Consider the following 19,034-nt stretch of genomic DNA (forward strand, 5'->3'; position numbering starts at 1 on the left):
TTCTAACAAATCCAAAGTAATAAATCATGTAAATAGAAGAGAAATCATACCTTGATTAAGTAGGAAAGTAAAAGAATGCAAAAAAATAAGAAGAAACAACCCAAATAAATCACCACACTACAAGATTATGAGAGTTTGTTTGAGGGATATAAGAGCTTATGGGTTGGAATAAAGAAGAAGAATGAGGAAATAAGAAGGAATAAGGGTTTTAAGATACCCGCAAAATCACTGTACAGTAACCTACTCGATCGAGTGTCTAGGGTACTCGATCGAGTGCCCTCTACTCGATCGAGTAAGCGCTATTTCGTCGAGTATCTGCAGAAAATTTCCACATCCCGACGTCATAGCTTCCTAAATAGATCGGGTGAGGTCTACTCGGTCTAGTAAGCACTCGCACTCGGTCAAGTATAGTTAAGTACTCGGTCAGAAATACGAAGTAAATAGATGGTTCCTGCAAAAACAATATCGCGTGTCGATTCCAAACTATGTTCGGAATTCACCACTAGTTATCATACTCGTTCACGTATTACCATTATTACTCAAGCATACCATATCGTCTTAACAATTAAGGCTTATGTCATACTATGCTACAACAAATTACCCAACTCGGTTTACCTGCTACCGAGTCATTCATAAGCATACTCACGTCATCATACCTACCTTAAACTTATCTTACCACATTACTACCAAACTCGTGTTCACATCAACATGAAACATATAATTAACGATAATTCATTCTTTCATATGTCATAAAAATATAATGTAAACTTTACATAGCAATTTAAAGCTTATCATGTTCAAACTCAACATAAACAAAGTTTTTTGCTGCACAAATCGATCGTCACGCAGCGGGAAGTTTCTACTAATAAACAAGGCATATACGCATTACTATATGCTATGTCTCATATTATAACTTAACACTTCCTTAACCATCCTCACTGTAAATACAGTAGGGCTTATAAACTCGTATATGATTACCGTTATTAACAACCTGAAGCAAATCCTAACATGATCACCTTCATCTTATGGCATACATTTTCACATTTTCACGCATTTCTATTAAATAAGCTCATATCACGGTTCTCATAACCATCGTACAGCTCACTAATCACGCCAAAACTGCACTATACTCCATCCAAACGCAACTACAATACCCATCTCTACGTTAACAAAGACTCGACCACAAATAACTCCGACACAATTAACATACACGTCACATATATATACGCACGGACTCCACATTCCCATACCCTGTGACTGGCTTAAGTACTATGGGGCCAAGATTTTGAAATGAGGGCGCCTACTCACCCAAAATCTAGCATCAGCTGGGGCTCCCATCACACATACACCAGGTTCATTTTATTAGACTCACTAAGTTCATTAAGTTCATTTGTTACAGGTTCCAAAATCGTCGCTCTGATACCACTTTGTAACACCCCCATATTCAGAGGAGCCTTAACTAGGCCTTCCTTAGCATATAAGGGCATTACCATCTCGGTTGCCCGAGGATAGTAATAATCAAATGTCGATAAAAGAACTATTATGTTATATTACAAGTGATTTAAAACCAATAGACGATATAAAAGATACAACTCAAAGGCTACTCGCTATTACTATCAAATCTCGTGAAGACTCATCCCTGCCCGGACTCCAGCTATCAACGACATCGACACCTGCCAAGATAGACTGCTCACCATAAGGGATCACGGCAGACACAAAAAACAAGAAGACAACCACACAAGGTCAGTACTGAGATAAGACACGACAAAACCAACGACATCTAGCAATACAACACAACACAATCAGTCACACACACAATCACACCCACTCCAATCAATCTCCGTCACCGATCGTCCTTTGGACCACCCCGCCAGTGGGGACCGCAGCCGTTCCCACCTAAGCCCCGCTCATCATACCGAGCGATAACCCTGTCCCCTTAATGTGCACATCCCCTCCCGTGGCGGGTTCCATGGAGGGCGAAACTAGGGCGTGAAGCCACTCCCAAAAGTGACTCCACTCAGCCGAGAACGCATCTCGAGAATGAGAGACAAACAATCACAAACTGCTGAAACACAACAACAACCAACAACCGTATATATGTTGCCACGCAAACACAACCACAACACAACAACAACGACGACAAAACGATCGACACACTAGACTATCTACAGAAACTGAGTAGGCGAACCTACCTTTAAGCAACTGCAACCAATCCATGCGAACATATGACATATCCAGCAATCAAGCCAAGCCTATAACCACAACACAAACATCTATTACTACCAAGCAAACCCTAACTGCAAAGACAAGGATACGGATGATGATGACGACATACCTATAAGGAGAAACCCGGTAAACGACCGCTACCCGACTCAAGTGACGCTCTCCTAAGGCACAAGAACCTTCAAAAGGCTTCCATGGAGGTTTTATGGTGAAGGGAAGGGAAAGAGGCGACTAAAGGATTGGAGGAATGAGGCTGAAATGACTTGCGGATTTAACAAAACGCGATTAAAAACCCTCGCTGAAAACCCGGTACTCGATCGAGTACCCCACATACTCGATAGAGTGACCCCCTACTCGATCGAGTAACCACGCTACTCGATCGAGTAGCCTCTACTCTATCGAGTACCACACATAACTCGTAACCCAAGATATCTTTGGCACACACTTCTAAGAACTATTACCGCTCCCAATGTTTGTCAACGCTGGTCAAAGGGTCTCTAAAAGGGCGGGTATTACAGGAGGTGTAGAAATGAGGTGTCTACAGAGCCCTCAGTTTGACTGAGGCTTTGACAAGGCAAAAGTCAAAGTATAGCCCACAGGTCAATCGAAGATTACAACCTGAAGACTGTGGCGACGCGAGGCGGCTCAAGGGGTCTGAGCCAAGGACCTGTCGTCGGGAACATTTTAGAGTCTGTCGACTATCGGGGATGGTCGTTTAAAGCCATTAGATTATGTAAAGAGGCTTGCCAGCTATAAGAAGAAATCATAACCTCCGTTGGTGAAACGGAACTGAAAGAGCTTCGGTGAAACTCATTGTCTAAAGATAACTTGGCAACTGAAGGCATTGGGGCTACAGGGATTCTGAAGAAACTTCTTAACGCTTTTGAAGGCTAATTATGAAGGGCAACTTAAGCATAACTCTCTCTAAAGGACTGAATATAAGAACTTTTGAAAATGATTGAAGGGATTATCTGAAGGTTACTGAAAGGATTATTTCGATGTAAAAAACCGCTGGGACAAAGACAGGACTCTCTGAGGACCACTGGGGATAATTGAATTGAAGGAGACGGATCTCTCTGAGAACCGCTGAAGGATAACTTGATTTGATTGAAAACTTGATTTTGATTGAAAACTTGACTTGATTGGAGACTTGACTTGGAACTCTCGCTGGGGAACAAAACCTTGCAACCGCTGGGAGAATGTAGACTGTATGGATTGAAAAGAGTACACCCGTAGAAAAAAATACGGAGCAAAAAATACCCGTCCCTTTAATGGAAACACCTCAAGGAGGGAAAGTATTGGGCTTAGGCCTACCTTAACGGGCTTATAACGACTTGAAAGGAAAGATATTGTAAAACTTGCTGAGGAAAAGGCACAGCAATAAATAGGCCTAGGGAAATGGCGCAACAAGAGCTGCGTTTTCTCCCGGGTTCATTCGTGCTTGAGCAAAATAGAACTCATCGCGAGTTCAAATTATTGGTTCGTCGGTTTTGTTACTCGTCGTCAAAATTAACCTAGACTAAAAAAATATTTATAGCTTCACAAACTACTCTACTATTAGTAAAGAGGTAACTAAAGGTTGGATCCCAAGGGACGGGTATTGATGTAGGATTTTCGATTGCAAATGGTCGTGTCTAAGGGTGTCACAATTTGGGTTGAGATAAGAGATCACTAAACTAAATAACAATGTAAATAAACAAGCAAGATGATTAAAATGAGATGTAAACGACTGATTAAAAGCACTAGGGTGTCATGCGTTCATAGGGGATACATGGGAATTGATCATACAAACATATTCTCAAATTATAAGCAAGCAATTATTGTTGTGATGGGATCGAGTTGGTTTATATCTTACAATCCTAGGAAGGTTTCGGTCCCGGAGCCGAATCAATTAGATTGTACAACACCTACAAGTCGACTTAATTCTCCCTACTCAACTATATGCATGGTCTAATGAGACTCGAGTTGGTTTATGTCTTACAAGTCTCATTGAATAGGTAAGTGATGGGTAAAAAATGCAAGGATTCATAGGCTCGCATTTCATCAAACATAACATGTGCATAAGTTGAGATCACAACAAGCAAGCAAATAAATTATGTAAACATATTAGATTAAGCATGAATCATCCCCCATGTTGGTTTCCCCTAATTCCCCATTAAACCTAGTTAAGAGACTACTCACTCATTATCAAGTTTATCATGCTAACAAGGTTGTCAATCATATTAACAAGGCAAAACATGATGAATGAATGGAAATAATTAATCAATAACTAAAAAGGGATTAAGAGAATTATACCGAATGATGATTCCAAAATAATAAGCAAAGAATAATAGAAGTACTTGATGATTGATGGAAGGTTGTCAATCTCCCAATAATACCCAAATAATCTTTAATTACCCAAAATAAAGGATGAGCAATAGAGAAATTAAGGTAATGAGATTTGTATTAATACTTAATTAAGAGTTGATAACAAGATTAAGATGAGATTAGAACATAAAAAGAGCATACGAAGGATATTAAGATTGGATGCTAATCTAATTATTACAATGGGGTATTTATACTAAGGATTAGGTGCATAAATTAGGGTTACTAAGGGCTTAAATGACGATTATGACCCTTGAGAAAAGTTGAGGAAGTGCTCCTCTCGAAGAAGATGCTCATCTCCGCTTCGCTAGTCTTCAAAGAATATGCTAATCCCGAGCGGACTGAGGGAGAGACGTGCTGCACTGGGAAGGAATCCGAGCGGCCTAAGGGATGCGACACTCGGATTGTGGAGGGTCAGGACGAGCGGACTGGCTATGGGACGCTCGGATTGTAGCTAGCCAGGACGCTCGTCCCGTGGCTGCGACGCCTGGATAGTAGCTCAGCAAGCTTCTCTTATTTTCTTCCTCCAACAATCCTCAAAGATTTTGTTGGAGATGCAAGGATATTCTCATCATTGCCCATTTACTTCATTATTTACATAGGCCTTCTAGTCTTGTCTTCACTTTGATGCTTGGTCATTAGATTCGATCAATTTAGCTTCATTTTGCCACGAAAATGCAAGGTCCTTACTCCTTTTCTACTAAGGGATCAAAACCTCAAAGAATATGCAAAACGAAAGACTAAAGATAGTAAATGACCCAATTATGCACTAAAAAGCATAGGAACGAGGCTAATTCGGGGACTAAATATGCTCAAATATTGATCACATCAAATATCCCCAAACCGAACCTTTGCTCGTTCCGAGTAAAGAGGTGACAAAACTAGGACCCTTATTTAAACTAACCTACTAATATAGCCGATATGAGACAATTAGCGGGTCTCACTCCGCTCCTTAAACTCACAACAAGACAACAATGAGGTAGGATGCCTTCTTGCAAGGCAAGGTGGGTCTTGCCAAAATGGTGACACATCCAAACATTAAAGCACACAAAACAAGTAATGGATGCATCTAAAAAAATTAAAAGCCACTTTCCTCATCTAAGTGGCGGAAATTATCTTCAAGGGAAGCAATCTAAGGGTACACATTCCATCATAGATGCGGTTTCTTCAAACTACTAAGCCTAGAAGGATACCAATAAATCATCTCCAAGTTTTGTCAAGCTAGGGTACCTTTATCCTCAATCGTTAAATGCTTTTGTCAAGAATAGACTCCCTATGGTGTTAGAAACACTGGAGGATCGCGGAATTCCCCTTCTTGCCTAGACAAGAAGAAGGGTCGTCTCCTCTCTACCATGCACAAAAGTGGATACGATGGAAAAGGGATCAATAGTATTTGAGTTTCATTTTGGGAGTTTGCTTTTGTTGTTGTTTTTCCCCCAATTTCTTGTGGCATTTGACATTTGAGAACGCTTTTCTTTTTGCCATTTATTTTGATGTTTGGCATTTCAAAACTTGACAATTTCAACCTTTTTTTGCACTTTCTTTTGAACATTTTCAAAGCTACTCCATTTATAGCGAGGGTGCTTATAGTTTTCCTTTTTGTTACTCCTCTTTTCTTTTGATGCAATTTGAAAACTTTTTTACTTTTCATTTCATTTCTTGAACTCAAATTTTGAACAATTTTTGTGCCCATTCCCTTTGATGACAAAATGTGGTAGAACATGGATGATGGTTGCATGGTTTCAAGGGTCACCTTGGAATAAACGGTAGTGTAGATACCCAGTATCTGCGGAGACTCCAACAAACACCCGATGATTATCGGACTACAACATGTTTTGGGATCGCAGCGTTTGATCGACAGTTTGTGTACAACTTTACGTCGGAAAACTTAAAACGATTTCGAAAACAAAACATTTCAATACATTTCAAAAATACCTGGAGTGTTAATGCACAACGACGGGGTCGCGATGACACTAACTAGAGTCAAAACCGACACCGGACCAAAAACCGACTCGAGAATTCAAATCCCGACTCCAACAACGAGTCAAACCGAGTCAACCACAAAAACAAAATATCTTCAAGCCTTCTATACTAAGTTTTCCCGGATTCATGAATGGTCAAGTACCAAACATGTGACTACAAAACCTAGGATAGAACAAATCATGATTGCGTTTGTTGTGATAGTGACAACACAACTCGAAGTGCCGCGATTTGGCTCGCGCCTCTTTGACCAGCCCAGGTGGCCACGTCGCTCAAAACTCACACAACCACTCATTCTCCTATAAATACCCCTCAAATGCCACCCATTTGAGACTTACGCGAGTGTCCGCCCCCTCTTTTCTCCCTTAAAATTCTCGACTCGACTTCTAAAGTCACAATGCGACGCGTGTTTACAACCTACCGATCGTAAACACGAGCCTTACACATTGTTTGGTACCGTCATCGTGCATTAAACTACTTGTCCGACCACTTTGACCACTACACCATCACTAAACATTTAATACACTCTTTTACTTACCAAAACGGTTTTAAACCGAGTTTTTTTCGATCAAACAAGTTGTTACACTTACGTCGGTCACTCGCCACAACCAAACATGTAAGTATCAGGGTGTAAAAATCCTCTTTTATTGTGTTTTCATTTGTTTCATCACTTTAACATGCTAAAACATGCATAACATGAACCAAAACATGGAATAAACGAGCCAAAACTGATTTTTGGTCTGAGGCAGAAGCCCCTTAGGTCGCCAACAGGCTCGCGCCTAAATGGGGTGCTCAGACCAGAGATCAACCGTGTTTGTTCTCGTCATTTCCCTTAATCCATTTTTCATATTTGTAATCGGTTTTTACCATTTCAAGTATTTTCCAAACCCTTTTGTTTCATTTTACATGTTTTAACCATAAAGCATTCTTCACCCTTGGTTCTTCGTACCATGACGGTTAAAATCTGTGTTTCGGTGATAATATTTGGTTAATGACATTTAAGAGGTATTTTAAAGCCTTTTATTTCATTTCTTTACATTTTCAAACAAACATATTGGTCACCAACACGAAATCATCCTTGGTTCCATATACCATGCCGGATTTTAACCCGGGTGCGATGATGAGTAACGACTAATTACATTCAAAATGGACTTAAAACAATTAGACCATAATCATTTTCAAAACTATTCATGTCAAGCTTGTCAAACCGAACCCGACACCGAATATTATCAAACAATGATGATTATTCGAGTCTAGTTCTTCAAATCAACAAATGCGGTCTAAACGACCCTTTCAAGATCAAACCGGGTTCAAATACCCACTTTCAACACGTTTTACAACATTTTATAAACAGTCAGAACACGGCATACAGCCGTTGGCTAACCCGCGCCTCAATCAGGCCTTTTCTGTATCATTTTCAAAACCAGAGGGAGGCCCCTTACACCGCCGGCTGGCTCGCGCCTCTTATAGCCGTCTGGTACAGGGCCTGTTCCCTTCCAACATTAGTCCAGGACGATCCCGACTCCGTTTAACCCGGATATAGGACGGATCAGATGACTATTCGATCCATATTTGCCAAATGCCTTACTAAGACAAATGGATCATGTTATGCACCCTAAACCTAATACGGTAAATGGATGTTTAATTTCCGTCTTGCATGCAAATCAATCATTAATCCAACTCGACATCTTATACTTGATACTTGGATTAAATCAACCGACTTAGAAAGATCACATGTTAGGTTTAAATCATTGGATGCGCATTCATGCATTTAAACCGTTTTATCAACTCTTGCATTCAACCAACCAAGATCGATCAGTAGAGGCCGCTAAACGCGGGCGGGATTGGGTGTCTGATTAAAGGACTTCCGAATACGTACCTTCACCTCCTACTCAGAAACTTTGGATAGTGGACGACTTTATCCAGGGCGTACGAGAGTCATTCTAGAGATAGGATGCTGAAGAGGGACGATTTCCTTATCTTTAGTACCTATGTCAAAACGCTGCTTTGTGCTTTGATTTGACCGAGGTATAAAGTTGAATTCGAACGGGTTCCAGGCATCCCACAAATGCTTGGTGGCGACTCCGAACATCTCTAATCGTTTGGAGACCCTTACCGAGACGAAACCAACCGATCTAAAACGATCCGGTCGAAAGCACCTTTACGCCGCCGAGCGTGGCTTTCAAAAGACCGCTGCCGTTGTCCACATATCGGCTAGGCATACGCAGGTGGGCCCACGTCCACAGATTGGCGACTCCGCTGAGGAGAACTAGGACACTTACGTCTTTGTGATCCCTAGATGGTGAGACTCGAACGAGGTCTTGGTTTGAATGCATTAATTGATATTACGGTCACGGTCGGGTTCCTTGTCCGGGCCCACAACCTAACCTTTATCGACCAATTGGCTCATCTCGTCGGCGTGAGTTTTCTCATCCCCGCGGTTCGAATCCCGATTGAGTCAAGCATACCATTGACGTTACACATTTCTGTTTCGTCAAAGAGCTTTCATCACTTTCGAGCACGAGGCTAGGGCACCCTCCTTACACATTTTGTTTGGATTGGTATCCCTCTCGCAAATCGGGGTTTGATTGCTTGGTGTGTAACCCACCCTTTTAAGCCAAAACCCGTGTCAGCATGATGCATAATATAACGAAACTTTGAGTGCTTATGTGCTACTTGATCATAAGTCCTTCCGTGTCATTTTGCAAACTTTCAAAATACCTTTTTGCGCCGTTATAATGGCCATTTCAAACCTCGGTCTTTCGCCGACCGATGCACGCCTTTCTAGGCCGTCGTAATGATGATTTTCAAACCCGGTTTTGTATAACCATTTCAACACGCCTTTCTAGGCCGTCATAATGACGATTTTCAAACCCGGTTTTGTATAACCATTTCAACACGCCTTTTTAGGCCATCGTGATGACGATTTTCAAACCCGGTTTTGTACAACCATTTCAAAATCACCTTTTTGCGCCGTTATAATGGTCATTTCAAACCTCGGTCTTTCGCCGACCGATGCACGCCTTTCTAGGCCGTTGTAATGACGATTTTAAAACCCGGTTTTGTATAACCATTTCAACACGCCTTTCTAGGCCGTCGTAATGACGATTTTCAAACCCGGTTTTGTATAACCATTTCAACACGCCTTTCTAGGCCGTCGTAATGGTGATTTTCAAACCCGGTTTTGTATAACCATTTTAACACGCCTTTCTAGGCCGTCGTGATGATGATTTTCAAACCCGTTTTTGTACAACCATTTCAAAATCACCTTTTTACGCCGTTATAATTGCCGCGTCTAGACACGGATTTTAACCCGTTTCGCGCCGACAGTGGCTCTTTCAAAACCCGAGAAAAGCACACACCCTTTTCTCGAGACACTTTCGGGATCCCGAGGACCATACACCGTCCCTGAGACCTTTTCAAACATTTTAAACTCGATTTTCAAAACATGCAATTTTGAATTTCAAAACCGTCTTGAGAAGCAACACGCCGTTTCCCGAGCCGACTCAAACTCAAACCGTCTTTTGCAAATAAACTTAAGACAACCCTTTTCAACTGATCGACTTGCGGAGATTTCTATCTTCGGAAGCCCCCCACTAAAGCGACAAATGAATCTTTTTGAAAATTTCTATTTTTGAAAACTTCAGTCCACCATTCCAATTCCGCCTCGTGTCTATCGAGTCAAAGTAAGCGTACTTATGGGTCTTTACTTATGAGTCGTCTCGCCACGAGACCCGTCCAGTGACGTCACGCCGTCATGTTGGGCCCGTGTCAAAGGTTCGGTCAAACACCGTCACGTCATAAATCGAGTCAGCTCCGAGGGACCACACACGGTCACCCCGTCTTGTTGAGTCGATCTTGGTCTCGTCCTCTGTGTTGTCTGCGTTCAGTCTTGGAACCGTGTCGGATTGAGTTGTAATGTGAGCCGTTTTTCTGCCTCAGAGCCATGGCCCCGTCTTCAGCTTCGTCCAACAACAACAATGATAACAACAGAGATGTCACAACTTATCAGCTAGTCAGCCTACTTACCGCTCTTAAGGTCACCCTGGATCGCGTCGAGACCCGTATCGACGCCTTGGAGAACAAGGAAATTGGGGAACATAATACCCCACCTCTGACTGAGACTGAGAAGAGGCTGAAACTTTTGGAAGAGCAACTCCTAGCCCGGGGTAATAACATCCACCTTGAAAATAACCGAAGGTTCGAACTGTTTGGGACCGGTTACGACAACTTCACCCGACCGATGTGCCTAAATTCAAGGGAGTGGAGGACCCACTCAACCACATCCGTGCTTTCAAAGACTACATGGCCATTAAGGGGGTCAAACAGGAACTTTTTACCAGGATCTTCCCATCTTCTTTGGAGCCAATTCCTCGCCAATGGTACTACTCCTTGGACCCAAAAAACCTTACCACCTGGGACGAAATCGCAGTTGAGTTTGCCAAACAGTATGCCGACAATGTCAAGATCCAGGCCAGCACCCGTACTCTCAAGGTGTTAACCGAAAGCGACTAGGAAGGATTCACTGAGTTCCTAACCCGTTAGAGGAGGGTGAGTACTCAGTTGGTTAGCAAGCCGAGTGAATCAACTCTGGTGGAAAATTTTGTCAACAACCTCCGCCCGGTTTATGCCAACCTGCTGAGGTATCAGAATATCAAAACTTTTTAAGATCTGCAGATTCTGGGGACACGCATTGAGGACGACCTCCGAAAGGGTGTCTTAGAAAAGACCACAGGCAGGGGTTATCAAGGATCCACCTCAACCGGATCTCGCCCTTACGGTCAGACAAACAAGATTGATGAGGTCAACCTCGTCGAACCATCTGCCAAGAAAATTGAACGCCCCCAGAGAGTGTTCACCAACATAGGGTCAACTTATGCAAGTGCCTTGAAAAGGCTCATGGACCAAGGGAAGCTACAACCGGTCCGGCCCACCCCGGACCCGGCCGACGCCAAGAAATCCCGATTTTGGAATCCCAACGCCTACTGCCCGTATCATCGAGGGAAAGGGCATGATACCGAAAATTGCTTCAAACTCAAGCACCTCATTCAAGACATGATTGAGAAGGGAGACTTACCTATACCCCCACCAACTAAGCCAAACAACAAGACGAATCCTCTGGGAATTCACGCCATCTCTGACGATGAGCCGACCCTAGACTGCTCTCATCTCTTCTTGCCAATTGACGATGAGATAAATGCTCTGGAAAGGGACCCTTCAGACGGAGTGTTCGTGTTCAGTGCTGCCACTATGCTCACTATGTTTCAGCAAGTTGAGGAGGCCATTGCCAACCTTTCTGAGAGAATCACCCGACTCGACGACGCCTACCGTCGACTCATCTTCAATCCCCCGGCACCACGTCCGCGGGAGAATTTCCCAAGCATTCAAAACTACCCACCCCAGGATGGATTGCTCCCGCGACCATTTTGGCATAGACCCCACGAAAACCACCTTCAAAATAACCACATTCAAGAGAATTACTCTCAAAATAACTACCCTCAAAATAATTACCCTCACAAAAATCGTCCTCACAAAAATATTCCCCACAAGAACTACCCACCGAGGAATACCCCTCCAAGGTATCCTCGAGACCCTGAAATTAACGGCATATGGCGGGATGATGTTGAGGATGTCTATGTCGTCCCAGGAAAGGAGAAGCGGACGAAGGAAATCGGACATCTCACCCGATCCGGACGTCCCTATCAAAATCCGAGCAACCCAGCAGTCGTTCCAACAACGAATGACCAAATTGTCCCAGAGGTGGACACTCAACCAAAGGCTCCCGAGAACTCAATCAAGCTTGACTCCGTAAAGCAAAAGCCGAGATCTCTATCTGGCAACTGATCGCAACGTCTTTTGAGGATCGACAGGCCTTGTTGCAGGCCTTGGGAAAATTAACCGTGCCCTCCACCTCTTCTCCAGAAGAAATAGTGGCACACATGACAAGAGACGCCCCTGATCTGAGCAATCCGGTCGTCTTCTCTGACGAGGATATCCCCCTGCTCGGAGCCAACCATAACCTGGCCTTATACATCACTATGCAATGCCTCCAAAAGAACATACCAATGGTCCTCGTGGATGACGGTTCCGCCATGAATGTCATTCCTCTCAAAACTGCCCACAGGCTGGGTATTAAGGAATCTGATTTAATCCCAACGAATCAAGGAGTACGCGCCTACGACGGCACTCGGCGCAAGGTCGCTGGGCTTATCACTATAGCCGTCAAAACTGGGCCACTAGAAAGACAAACCAGTTTCCAAGTGGTCGACATCGACGCATCCTTCAACATGCTCTTGGGACGCCCCTAGATTCACGCCGTCAAGGCAGTCACATCAACGCTTCACCAAAAGATTAGGGTCCCCTTCAACGGGAAAACGATCACGATCCCCGCTTCCTCAATCAAAGCAGTCATGAGAAGAGGGGTAGCCTCCCAAGCCATTGAGGAGGACGACAATGAAATGTGGGGTTTCCTAGCCGTGAACGCCATAACTGATGAACTAACAACCTCTGAATGTGACCCGTTCGCCAGCCTCACGATCAACCGTATCATGATGCGCCAGGGTTATTTCCCGGGTTTGCCGCTCAATCCGCTAAAGGACCCATTGCCTCCCCTGAAACAGGCTAAGGTCCCCAACATTCCCTTTGGGCTGGGATACGAACCTACCAATGAAGACATCCAGGAGATGAACCTCCTAATCCGAAAACGCAAGAAGCACGGAGTCATCCTCCGTCCCTACCACCTGACTCTCCACGGATACTTTGTCCCCGAGGGAGAGTCCGAACTTTACCACGGCTTTCTAGAGCCTATCTATGACTCTGTGGCGAAGGCTAGATACCCGGGAGTGGAAGTCTTCCAGGACTGCTAATTTATTCTCGACAACATCGAAGCTGCATCAACTGAGTCCAAACCGTCACCATGCCTCGACGGACAAGCTGTCACACTACTCTTTGGGGAAGATAACATCAAACTCCTCGACTATGAGGACATCATTAACATCGCCCTGAAAGACAATCAGTTTGATCCAACCGCCTTGATCTCCGATACGACCAGGAGAAAGCCACCCAAGGTGGAGGAAAACCATCAAGTGGACCGATCGCCAAGGCCGCATTCTCAAGATCACAACCGGAGAAGGCCCTATGTTCAAGAAGGAAAGTCTTTGAAGGGTCCGAGTCGAGTCGAGAGCCGGACTCAGTCCGTTATAGCTCCTAACACTCCGGATGTCCCAGTGAAGGTCCCCTTCCCACTGTTTTATCACAAAGTCGTGGCTGATTCAGAGGCTGAGTCTACTAGGGTCACCCCCACTCCAATGAAAGGTGATAACCTGGAGCCTATTCCTGGGGCCACTTCCTCTGTCGTGTCGCCTCTGACTGACCACGAGATTCTGTCCTTTCCGAGCTTTTCGCTCGTGTCAACTTAATGAACGCTAAGTTTGCTTATGACTCGTCTCATTTTAACTGCAATGGAATTCTGAATGATTATGAGGAATTTGACTTGAGTGACTACCCACCTCACTTAGCCAAAGAACTTGACAAACGGGAAACCAAAACCCCCATCATTGAGGAAACCGAGCCTATTAACGTAGGAACCGACAATACACCTAAAGAACTTAGGATAGGGATAACCCTGGACCCCTCGGAAAGACAACAGTTCATTGACCTCCTCCACGAATACAAGGACGTGTTCGCCTGGTCTTACAGAGATATGCCTGGGATTGACAGAAAAATTGCAGAGCACCGGATACCCATCAAACCCGGGCTAAACTGTGAAATGAAGCTACGCGGATGCGTCTGAGTGGGCCTTAAAAATCAAAGAAGAGGTGGACAAAACGGTTCAAGGTCGGATTCATCAAAATATCGAATACTCGGATTGGGTGGCCAACATTGTGCGGTACCAAAGAAAGACGGACGAATTCGGGATTGCGTCGACTTTGGGATCCGAACAAGGCAAGTCCAAAAGACGACTTCCCTTTGCCGCATGTTGACATTCTAGTAGACAACACCGCCGAGCATGCTCTCCTATCATTCATGGACGGGTATATGCTGGGTACAACCAGATTAAAATGGTGAGGAGGACATGCACAAAATCGCGTTCACCACACAGTGGGGGACATATTGCTACACGGTCATGCCTTTCGGCCTCATCAACGCCGGAGCAACCTATCAAAGAACCGCTACCACTCTCCTACACGACATGATGCACAAGGAAGTAGAGGTATATGTCGATGACATGATCGTCAAATCAAAAGAACGGGACGGCCACATCAATGCCCTCAGGAAATTCTTCATTCGTCTCGGAAATATAACATGAGACTAAATCCTCAGAAGTGTGCATTCGGGGTCACCTCCGGAAAACTCTTGGGACATGTCGTCAGCAAAAGAGGCATTGAGATTGATCCAACCAAAATCAAAGCCCTTCAACAAATGCCTCGGCCTAAGAACGAGAAGGAGATTCGAGGATTTCTCGGTCAGGTCCAGTACATCAGCCGGTTCATCGCCAAGCTCACTATGATTTGTGAACCGATATTCAAGAAGCTTCGCGCCTCCGATCACACCGATTGGGACGACGACTGTCAGAAGGCATTCGACAGGATAAAGGAAATCCTATCCAAACCTCCTGTTCTCATGCCACCTCAACCGGGGATTCCTCTGTCAATATACCTGACTGTAACCAACACAGCTATGGGAGCGATGCTAGCACAAACAGTTGGCAACGAGGAGCGAGCCATCTACTACATCAGCAAACAGTTCATTGAGTACGAGACGAGGTATACCCAACTGGAAAAGACATGCCTTGCCCTAGTATGGTCAACAAAGAAGCTACGACATTACATGCTCAGCTACTCGGTCCACATCTACTCCAAGATGGACCCGGTTAAATACATCTTCGAAAAACCCGTACTAAACGGAAGGCTGTCTAGGTGGACACTCATGCTGTCCGAATTTGATCTCAAGTTTGTACCCCTCAAGGTTATCAAGGGAAGAGAAGTCGCCGATTTCCTAGCAGAAAATCCCGTCAACGAGGATCCAACGACCGACACATGGTCACTTCCTGACGAAGACATCCTTTGTGCCGACTCCGACGCATGGGACCTATACTTTGATGGTGCATCTAATCTGAGAGGTTTCGGGGTAGGAATCCTTCTAATACCACCGGAAGGAGAACACGTTCCGATCTCGGTCAAGCTAGACTTCGCCGTCACCAACAATGCCGCTGAATATGAAGCATGTCTCATCGGCCTACAAGCAACCATCACACTTGGCATCAAGAGACTGAGGGTCCATGGCTTTTCCTTACTCATCATCAATCAGGTATCCGGATCGTGGAAGATCCGATCTGACAGTTTAGCTCCCAACCGAGCAAAGATCAATCAAGAGGCCGAGTTCTTCGACCAAATCGACTACTTCCACTTGCCGCGGGAGGAAAATCAATTTGCTGATGCCCTGGCAAAACTTTCCGCGCTGATGAACATACCTGACGACATGGCGTCGATGCCCCTATGTGTCGAGAGACGGAGCGAGCCAGCTCACATTTGTGCCATTATCGACGATGAGGAAAGCCATGATGAACCTTGGTACCAAGCCATCCTCAATTACAAAACCAAAAACGAATTTCATCCCAACTCTGATCAAAGAGGACAAAGAGCAATCCGTTTACTTGCATCACAATTCGTGATAAACCAAAATCAACTCTACAAAAGAACACCCCAAGGAATTATCCTCCTTTGCGTTGACCATCACAAAGCCAAGAAAGTCATGGGAGAAGTTCACGACGGAGAATGTGGCCCTCACATGAGTGCAATGATGCTTACACGGAAAATCATGCGGCTAGGTTACTACTGGACAACCATAGAAGCCGATTTCCGTAACTACGTCAAACATTGCCACAATTGCCAAATCTTCGCCAACATACAACACATACCACCATCCCTTTTATACACCATGACATCACCCTGGCCTTTCTCAACCTGGGGCATCGACATCATCGGGAAAGTCAACCCGATAGGCACCAAGGGGCATTGCTTCGTCCTCGTCGTCATCAACTACTTCACCAAATGGGTGGAAGCACAGTCATATGCAGTCTTGACCGCCAAACAAGTGGCCAAGTTCATTCAAAACAACATCATCTGCCGATATGGGGTACCCCATGAAATCATCAGCGATCAAGGCTCTCACTTCCGGGCGAAAACTCAAGCTTTGCTGGACAAGTACAAGATCAAACGACATCGATCATCCCCCTACCGTCCGCAAACCAACGGAGCGGTGGAGGCAGCGAACAAAACTCTTATTACCATTATCAAGAAAATGCAAGACAACTACCGCGATTGGCCGAGCAAACTCCCATTCGCACTCTGGGGATACCGAACCTCCATTCGAACACCGACAGGCGCCACACCCTTCTACCTAGCATACGGTATGGAGGCGGTTCAACCGGTGGAGTTAGAGGTCCCATCTCTACGCATTCTATTGGAGAGTCAAGTCCCTGAGGCGGAATGGACCCGTCGAAGGTACGAACAGCTCACTCTTCTAGATGAACGGCGACTCAACGCCCTGCACAACGTCTAGCTATACCAACGTAGTATACAACAGGCATTCAACAAGAAGGTCAAACCCTGAAATATCCGGGAGGGCGACTTGGTTCTCAAGTCAGTCCGGGCACTATTACCCGTCGATCCGAGGGGAAAATTCAAACCCAATTAGGCCGGGCCGTACCTGGTCAAGAAAATACTTTCGGGGGGCGCAGTGAGACTGAGTGACCTAGATGGGGAGGACTTTACAAACCCGACCAACCTATACCAACTCAAGAAATACTACCCTTGAACCCTATCAACAAACATCCTAGCCTAGTTTTACAACTAGCACCAACCTCAACCCTTTTCAAGTCAAGTTCCTCAATATGTTCTGATTTGAAATTGCATGTTTTATCGAGTCTAAGCTGCGGCACCTTGCCCGTTTCGAATGTCCTTTGATCCGTCAAAGGCAACGTCCATTTGCACTACAAAAATAACCCCTGAACTACGAGCATGGTTTGATTTCACCTCTTTAGGTGAATACGTAGGCAGTCCCTCTTATGCTTGAGGGATACAGCCACAAAACCCAATTCAAATTCACAAAACATTTCGAACTACGACCATGGTTTGATTTCACCTCTTCAGGTGGATACTTAGGCAATCCTTTCTAACACAAGAAGGATACAACCATTCCCACAATAAAAAACAAAACATCCCCATAAAAAAAGAGAAAGGGGAAACCATTCCCTTTCACACAAAAATACAAACAATGAGCCTTTCTCCCTTTCCACAAAATACCAGTTTCCCAAGTGCAATTGTTTAGGACGATTCAAATCGAATTGCCTTTACCAAATGGATGGAAGAAACAAGCGTTCACAATTTTCGACACGAGCAATCCTCTTATTTAATTAATAATGGGAGGAATTACAATTTCAACAACAAATAAAGCTCGACGAGTCTACGACTTGTCAAAGCTAAGGTGTCCACTAACACACCTCACATAGTAAAACTAGCACAAAACACACAACAACTAGCTACTACAACATAATAAAAACCCACAACAATAATACAACATAATAATAAAGTGGGTAATGGAGGTCTTCACTCTTCCATTCTACCCTTGCCTTTTCCCTCCGGGTACATCTTCCCCTTGTTCTTCTTGTTGGCCCGCCTAGCATGGACTTCCTCCTCGGAACGGATCCTAAACGGATCTCAGACGGCGACGGCCTCCGGTCTAGCACAAGACCCCATGTTTGACCCAAGACGAGCCAATGCACGGCCCACCATACTCTTGGGGCCGAAGTTCCTCCTCTTCGGTGGTCTCATCACATCGGGAGTAGTTCCTTCAACATACTCTTCAAAGATGGCACGGTTGGCCTTGCCAACCTCTCGGTACTTTAAGTCGACAACCTCGTCCTTACGGAATTTGGATCTCTCTTCCAAGGACGGAGCACGTGACCACTTGACATAAGCGGGAGTCACCCATGTTGTGGCAGCGGGGTTTGGCACCTCCCAAAGCGGCCGAGCGGCCCACCACCTTTCAAAGAATTCCACAAGCTCGGAGTTCCTAAAAACATTCTCTTGGACAAGAGTATCTTGAGCGGGCACCTTTTGTTGACGCCCCATTTGCCTCATGAGCCTTTCGGGATAAATGAAGGAAACAACCTTCAAACCCACCACCATAAAAGAACGAGGACTAGCACCCGAAGCGGGCAACCCCGTGAAGGACCTCAAGTGCCACCACGGCACCACTCAACGGATATGAGGACCACCCTCCTCCGCCAACCTTGCGGCCCAATAGGCCTCGGTGGAAGCAAAACTATCCGGATACAAATTCTTCCTCATGGTAAGGTGACGGAAGGAATAAGAAGAAGGATTTATCGGAGGCTCTACATACCTTAGCCTCTCCAATAGCCACACTTGGAGGATCCTTGGCGATCCAAAAGAGGGAGCTTCTCC

This window comes from Silene latifolia, chromosome Y (assembly GCF_048544455.1).
Source record: "Silene latifolia isolate original U9 population chromosome Y, ASM4854445v1, whole genome shotgun sequence".
NCBI classification, from domain to species: Eukaryota; Viridiplantae; Streptophyta; class Magnoliopsida; order Caryophyllales; family Caryophyllaceae; genus Silene; species Silene latifolia.